General features: G+C 37.1%; 1 long non-coding RNA gene across 1 annotated transcript in view; it reads right to left on the reverse strand.

Moving 5' to 3' along the window:
* Positions 1-7,097: 7,097 nt before the first annotated feature.
* LOC112153164 overlaps positions 7,098-8,454 on the reverse strand; it is a 3,044-nt gene continuing 1,687 nt past the window's right edge. The window contains exon 2 of the long non-coding RNA XR_002920465.2: positions 7,098-7,390. This is a non-coding gene — a long non-coding RNA (uncharacterized LOC112153164). The remainder of the gene's footprint in view (positions 7,391-8,454) is intronic.

Genomic DNA, 8,454 nt, shown 5'->3' on the forward strand with positions numbered 1-8,454 from the left:
TAGTTTTGTTTTTTATGATTACAATAATTTTAACAAAAAAAAATCATACTTAATTATTTTCAAGAAGAATTTAACCTTTCCTCAAATATATATCAAGTCCTACAATAAAACATACACAAACTAGAACATAATTTAACACCACTGTCTGATTTTCTTGATTGGATTATTTTTAATCAATGTTTGTTTGCCAACTTTTAATTTTTAAGATTATTGCATTACAGCTAAACACAAAAGGAAACCAATACATTGAAACTTTTGACAGTTGATGCACTAAGATTAGTTGAAAAGATCCGATTTGATCAGTCATGTCATTTACTCAATGACTTTAAATGTCTTTCAAGAGATTTTAAGACAGAGTATAGTTTTTGCGTTCATAACAATTTACTCATCAGATAAAACATTTAAAGAAACACTGCTTGTTAACTTTCAAGCACAAGTTAAAATGAACATAAAATAGACTTAAAAATGTTTTTATTGATCAGACTTTAGTGAGAAATTTGATATTAACTTGTTGATATGACACGAAAAAAACAATATTTAAAAATACATCTGCTGGATCTTCTCTGTTGGTGTAAACAGCTGAAACTGAGGTTAAAAAAAGTAAACTTTCATTTTTAAAAGAGAGAAAAGAAATAAAGAGGTTATACACATTTTTAGAGCAGGAAAAAAACAAGCACGATTCTGTTTTTGTGATATGCATATGCACAACTCTGACTGTTAATACAAAATATTTCTAGAGAAGTTAACTCATCTGAATTGTGTGTGCATCATTCTTGATTTGTTACTCATACAAAACATTTTGTGTGTAACTGTGTGCAACTGGAAACGACTATTAAGAAGTGTTTCCCAGTGTGTGTATTTTTTTTTTATCGTGATTGTACAGTTTTATACAAAAACCAAAACATATTTTAAGGAGTTCATCTGAAATTCACCTCTGGGTTGTGAGCAGAACTGTTGGCATGCAAGTAACCCTACATTGATATCCCAGCATTCTTTTGCTTGCACCCTCCTCTGCTAGCTTAACCTTGAGCTAGCATTGCTGTAGTGGAAAAAAAAAAGCCACCAGCAATACTGGAGCCATGCTGCTGTACAGTTTTGAGCCGGATGCCAGCTCAGACGTTAATGGATCCACTCTTCTCCATCAGAACTGGAGCACAGCATAGAGACTTTGGCCATCCCATCACAATGGCTGCAATACAAATTGGAGCTTTTTCACTTGCTCCTGATCCATCACGATTTGAATAAAGAAATACTTGGAACTGAAATCTATCCATACATTTTCTTACACTCATCCGGGACCAGGTCGCGGGGGCAGAAGTGCAAGCCAAGATGCCCAGACTTCCCTCTCCCCGGCCACTTCCTCCAGGTCCTCTGGATGAGTGAACTCCCACAAACCCTCCACCAACCTGAAGAGGGTGTAGAGCTGGTCAACTGTTCCACGACCAGGACAGAAACCGTACTGTTGTTCCTTGATCTGAGGTTCAACTATCAGGCGGACTCTCTTCTCCAGTACCCTAGCATAGACTTTCCAGGGAGGCTAAGGAGTCTGATTCCCCAATAGTTGGAAAACACCCTCAAGTCCCCCTTCTTGAAAAGGGGAACCACCACCCCAGTCTCCATTTTAGTACTAAGTCGTTAATCTTCGCCACAGCTCACCTCAGAAATCTCTGTCCCCAGGTTCATCAATCATGTGCCAACCTGGGTCTGGCACTTCTCATCGTCTCTCCCACGCCAAGTGAACTCTTCAGTCATGCCACACATCATTAGCCGGTCTCACCTCCTGGATCTTTGCCCTGCCGCTCTGAATCACCTCATTGCTTCAAATCTCCTATTCCATTCCTGTCCCGACAATATCCACCCACAATAACTAACTGTCGAACTTCATCTGCCTCCCGTGATCCTGGGTTCCAGCATCTGGGTCTGCTTCACTCCGCGACCATGACACTAGCTCTAATGTTTTTTATTTTCATCAAGAAAATAAAAAAGATTTCCCCAGTTTTAGTCTCTGTAGAGCTCTCCAAAGCATGTAAACCCAAGTTACTCATTCAACAACATCCATGTTTTGTATGATGTGGCAACAACTTTGGCGGTTGCTCCGGCGTCAAGGCACTGAGGAGTAAACTTGACAAGCGTCAAAAGAGAGCCAACAGACGCGAATCTGACGCACCTGCTGCGTTTGGTATGAATGCACCATAAGTCAGAAGTAAATAGTAGGGTATGTGTCAACATCATCAGTGCATTCTGAATCAGTTGTTGTTACTGGGCCATGTTGTATCCTGTAATAAAGTTCTGTTGATTGGTTATTTTGGCTTTATTTTTGTTTTGAATGATCTTCGGAATTCTACCCTCTGCATTAACCCGGACTTGGGACCGGCACAAAAGAGCACTGTTTTGTACCCTTTGTGGTTGCATTAACCTCACTCTCTCATTCTCACTCTCACTCTCTCTCTCTCTCTCTCTCTCTCTCTCTCTCACTCTCTTTCTCTGTGTGTGCATCTATATATTAGATTTTTTTTAATTATTTTACTTGTAGCCAATAATATTCAGTAAAATTACATGTGTTTGCATTTATTTTATTTTTTTAAACACAGATTTTAATAAATTATGTTTTAATAATTGAAAACTGAAGTCTTCTCAAGAAATAAAAAAAGAATAACATTTTTTTAACTTTTTTTTTGCAAATTAAAAGCTAATAATACATTTCAATAATTATTTGTCCTAAATATCTACTTTCTGGAACAATTTTAAATGGAAACTGTCTTTAAATGACAGGTACTAGGTGTACCATGCTGAAATATTTTTTTATTCTCTACAATTTTTTTTTTTTTTTTTTTAACTAATTCTTTCCTGATGGATTGTGGGAAAAAATGGAGCTCCCAGAGAAAACCCAAACACATTTCCATTTTCATTTATTTAATACAACCAAATCTAACTATTTCTACAGCGTTTTTCCTACTTCTGTAACTCAAACTACTGAACATAGTAAAAACATTTTCAACTTTAACCCTTTAACACCAGAGCTCCCGTGTTTATGTTTTTTTTTTTTTTTCAACTTTGTGCCCCCCACCCTACCCTATCTACCCCAGCCCCCACCAAGAGGGGGGCCGGGGTAGATAGGGTAGGGTGGAGTAGATAGCAGGGCATCAAAATATAAACAGAGATTAAACCAAATAGGCAAAAAAATAAAATAAAATAACCTTGACAAATAAAATAATATAATATCTAATTGAAAAAAAAACAGAATTATTAACATACTTTTGATTTTTTTTTCTACCAAAAAAATAAATTCCTACATGTGAGCTATCCTCCCCAGATTCTAACTGCTTATTTATTTTTCTTTTTTTTATTTTTATTTTTTTCTAAACTAGATGGTTCCCATGATGCCTCTGGCCGAGGCCCCACCCTCTGGGTAGGGGCTGGGGTAGACAGGGTAGGGTGGAGAAGATAGCAGGGCATTAAAATATAAACAGAGATTAAACCAAATAGGCAACAACAACAAAATAAAATAGCCTTGACAAATAAAATAATATAATATCTAATTGAAAAAAACAGAAGTATTAACATACTTTTGATTTTTTTTCCTACTAAAAACATAAATTCCTACATTTAAGCGATCCTCCCTAGATTCTAACTGCTTATTTATTTTTTTTTTTATTTTTATTTATTTTTCATTTTTTTTCTAAACTAGACGGTTCCCATGATGCCTCTGGCCGAGGCCGCATACCGGGCCTTGCTTTCTCCTGACAGATGATTCATGGTTATGAAGTCATGTGTCAGGGCTTGACTTGGCGTGATTCTTTTTTGAGGGTTGACCTCCAGCATGCGCTTGAGAAGGTCAGTGAAAACGATGTGGTCGTCGACATCGTGCTGGCCAAACATCCTATGATGAACCTCAATCACTTCATCAAAACCTCTAACACGATTCACGCCGTTTATTCGGTTTCCTGTCGTTCTTTCATGTTCTTCTGGTGTCTGCAGCCTCAAACCGCAGACATCGTCCCAAATGAAAAAGGTTCTCGTATGCATTGCCATGCATAACACTTTAGGTTCAGGTAAACCAAATATCTGCACCATAGCTCTAATGGTGTCGTATTCAGTGTGATAAGGAAAAGGATATTGTCCATAGTAGATACAGGCCAACACTACGCCGAGTGCCCACATGTCAACGCTTTTATCCAGGGGATATAGTCCCAGGATAACTTCAGGTGCTCTGAATGGAGTTACCTGGATTTTCACCATGGTTGCAAGTTCTTCTGTTTTTAAAGCCAAACCAAAGTCTATGAGTTTAACATTTGCACAATTTGGTTCCCTGAACATAATGTTGTCCAGTTTTATGTCACAGTGTGCCAATCCCAAATCACCGATTGCTCTGAGAGCCTTCAGCAAATTCTGAGCGATGACCCTGATGTGACAGAGATGGATTGGATTGGGGTGCTTGCACAAATAATTGTGCAAGCTTTCTGCCAGGATCTCGTACACAATGCAAGTCATATTTTTAAATGAGAAGCATTCGTGCATCCGGACCAGATGGTTCTGGTCGGGATCCAGGTGTTTGATCAGTGTCATTGTTTCCATCTCTCTCAGGCCCGCTCTGTCACTTTTCATTATTTTAATAGCGTAAAATTTCTGGCTCCACAATTTGCGACATTTGGCCACTTTTCCATAGGTTCCCTCCCCAAGGAATTCATAAATTTTATAAATTCCCTGATTTCCCTCCAAGCAGTTGTCCTCCTTCACACCAAAAGGTGTGTTATTATTTCCTATTCTTGACATATTTGCTTTTAGGTTTGTCGTTCTTTAGATTGTTGTCAGTTTTGAAGATTTGTTCTTGAAAACAGTTTTTGGAAAATGTTTTTGATTTTGACTCTATTTCAGATGTTCCTCAAGGGAAAATCAGCATGTTTTTTTAATGTCACAGGGACGCGGGGTGACGTCATTTTGGTGATGCTCGCTGCAGCATCAAAGACCGTGACGCAGTCAAAGCGCGTACAGATGTAAACATCATTACCGGACGAAGCGGTGGTTAGTGACGTCATTCACATGGACCGCAGTCACTGGGAAGTTCGCAGAGGATTCCCTCTTGGGGATTCCCCAACATGAGGACTTCGCTGACATGCGCACTACGCAGGAGCGCACATCCAAAATGCGGCACGCGCCAAGAGGAAGTTCAGACCCAGAACTGCTGGACGCGTTCAGGGCAGGAAACACCTGGATGTTTAAACAGGTAAACCTCTCTGTCCAACCTTTATTTTACCTCTCAAAAAAGGAGATATTTTGTTCTCATTCAGAAAGTTAGTATAAGTGACATTCCTTTAATTAAGGAGATTGAGGGTCAGACCTGAAACTCCAATCTTTATAACTGCAAAAACTGGCTACAGGATGAAGATGTGGCTCATTGTTCTTGTAGGATTTTGTCAAATGCTGCTTTATTATTTTTGTCTGTGTTTTGAACTTTTTCACAAACACGATGAACATTGACTACACATGAAACCAGAAGGTCGTGAGTTCAAATCCAGTCCAAGTCTTACCAAAGACTCTAAAAATGGGACCTTATGTCTCCCTGCTTGACACAGCATGAGCATGCCTCTAAATGAGGCATACATATTACAGTCCCAAAATGAGCACAGCAGACATGCACAGTGTGGAGTCTTGCACTGTGGATCTTCACAGAATCAACATGTTATTTTGAACCTGAGTCAATATTAAATAAAAACACATTTTAGTGTGATTTTTTTAAAAACACATTGTCTGTTTTCCAGCAAATAAAACCCGTATTCTTTGTTTTTGTAATGCATTTTGTTTTATAATTTAGTGGTAGTTTTAATGTAAACAATAGGTTTCATGTCACCTAGTTATTTGGGTAAAACATGAAGTTACAACAACTAGATTTTTTAATTTTTTTAATGACTTTATCATCAATTTTCAAGGATTATACAATAATAGACAAGCCCAAACAACAGACACACAAAGGAATGCCAGCAGAAAGGGGAAAAAATAAATAATTATATAATAAAATAAGGACAAAGAGAGAAAAAAGATTCATTGTAAAGTTTCACAGAAATTTTGTGTAACACATGAAAAAAAAACAGTTGTAGAATGAAAGACACTAAATTTGGAGTGGATTAAAAAAAAAAAACAAGTATCATTGTTGCGTTAATTATTATAAAGTGTGATTTATTTTTTAATAATCAAACCAAATGAAATATTTTCTTTTTTAAGTTCAGGGGAATGCAGAAATTTAGTGAACGAATGAAACGACTACCAAAATGTTGAGGTAGACAAACTATCAAAAAATAAATGCTCTGTTGTTTCAAGATGTGTGTTACAGCAACAAATTCAAAACGCCTTAAGAGAAAATCAGAAGATGGATAAACTTCATTGATCATTTTCAAATGAATCTCTTTGGTTTTCAGGGGAGTAGGGAGCTTGACAAAGAAGGATCTTAAATACTCTGCATCAACTTTAGAAAAACATATTTTATATTTGACATTCAGGAAGAAAGAAATTGAAATCGTTCTTTGTTAAGTATTTGTTGAATTATCGTATTAGTTACTTTTGCATCAAATAAATCACAGTCATTTATCAGAAGTGAGGGGAGCTTTGGATTTGTATTTTTTTGGGAAAGGTTTTTGAAAGCCCGCCTCCATCTGCAACAGCAACTGCTGGCCACAAGATGTCGCCAAACGCCATAGTTTTAAAGGGAGAGTGTTGTTCCAAAATCTGTTGTGTTGCTCTTCTTGATTGTCTTTGAATCTTTATTATTAATGTACACAAAGATACATTAAAGAAGGGCCATCACTGCATTACCCAGATTAAAACTCTTATTATTAGCTAATTTTTTAAATAGTTGTGGCTATGAGTATTACAGATTGGAAAATATATTCCATAAATTAGTAAAATCACCTCTTTGTCAGAGTTTTAAGACATAATTATAGTTATAACTGTAAAATTATTTCTGAAATTTAAAAAGGGTAGCAAAAAGGCAACACTTTATGAGGACTTTCAGGATAGCAGACTGATAGAAGAGGTGTTGACACGTCTGAAAGAAAGGTTCTTTTTCTTCCACGTTGACTACAAACGAAACCCGTTCAGTTTGCTACACATAGGTGGTTTTATTTCAATCAATACTTTGTCATATGTGAGGTGTAATTGCAGGACATGGGTGGGGTCAGTTGGGTGCGTTGGTGAAGTAGGTGTGGGTGTGGTCTCTCACCCCTTCCTATCTCCATCTCCTGTTTCCTCTCTGAGGGTTTTAACTCCATCTCTGCTTCTCTTTCTTCATCCTCTGTCTACTTCTGTCTCACAGTTTCCATTAACCTCCCTGTTTCAGTGGAGCAATATCTTCCTCTTTCACTACTTCTGTCTTGCTTGACCTTTCACTCTCCTCTGGCTGTCCATCAGAGAACAAAGCACACTTAGCTTTGACAAGAATCTGTTCTTTTATCAGTCATCCTTGACAACACTAAGATACTTATGAATAACTAAACTAAAAACTAAAGTAATAACAAGGGTCTGTTCTGGGTCCTCTGCTTTTTACAATATACAGTATATTAATAACAAGGACAAAATGTAAGAGATGCAAGTTATCATTTTTATGCTGATTACATGATTATATATTATTTTGCAACTTCACTCACTGAAGCAATCAACAAATTATAGTTAGCATTTATAGCTGTTTGTCTCAACTTTTCTGAATGGAGTCTTATTTTAAATCTCAGCTTTGAGTGTGTGGCCCGTCCCTCTTTCGCCGCGCGTAAATATGCAAATTATCGCAAAGTTCTGGAGGTTTGAGCGTGATCCAGCCCCAGCATAGCTGTCTGTCTGCCGGCTTATTCATGGCGTGAGCTCCGCTGGACACGTCGCTGCATCGAGCTGCAGCCAGAGAACGCGGCGGCAGTAACCCACTGTCAAACTATCCACAGAGTATCCCGCTTTTCTCAGTCTTTAATGTTTTAAAAAACAAAAGTTAATTGGAAATGATAAATCTCTATTTCATTTATTATTGTAGTTCAGCAGAGGAGGAAAATATTTTGTCCTGACAAAAAATGAACATGAAAGTGTTATGGAAATGTTGTTTTTGTATTTTATTTTACTGAACGTTGATTGAAGTTTTGAATTTAAAATGCCCTTCACTTGCACTTGGGCTTTTGTTAGGCATTTTATGTTACAGCCTTTTATTGTTAAGAAAGTTTATCTCAATACAATGTTACAAAATAAAGTATTTCTGATGAAAACTATTAATTTTGCCGTTCTTGTTTTCATAATTAATGTAGAACTGCTGAATTTCACGAAGCACACATTTTTTTCCTAAAAAAACGGCCACATATTAATTTCCGATTAATTTGCGATTAAGTTTTGAATGTTACAGACCTGTGCTCTAGAGCATGCCAGTCACTTTGTTATTGATTATATTGAGACCTCTGCCTCCCTAAATAAATAAATAAGTAAAAATAG

The sequence above is a fragment of the Oryzias melastigma genome, linkage group LG10 (assembly GCF_002922805.2).
Source record: "Oryzias melastigma strain HK-1 linkage group LG10, ASM292280v2, whole genome shotgun sequence".
NCBI lineage: Eukaryota > Metazoa > Chordata > Actinopteri > Beloniformes > Adrianichthyidae > Oryzias > Oryzias melastigma.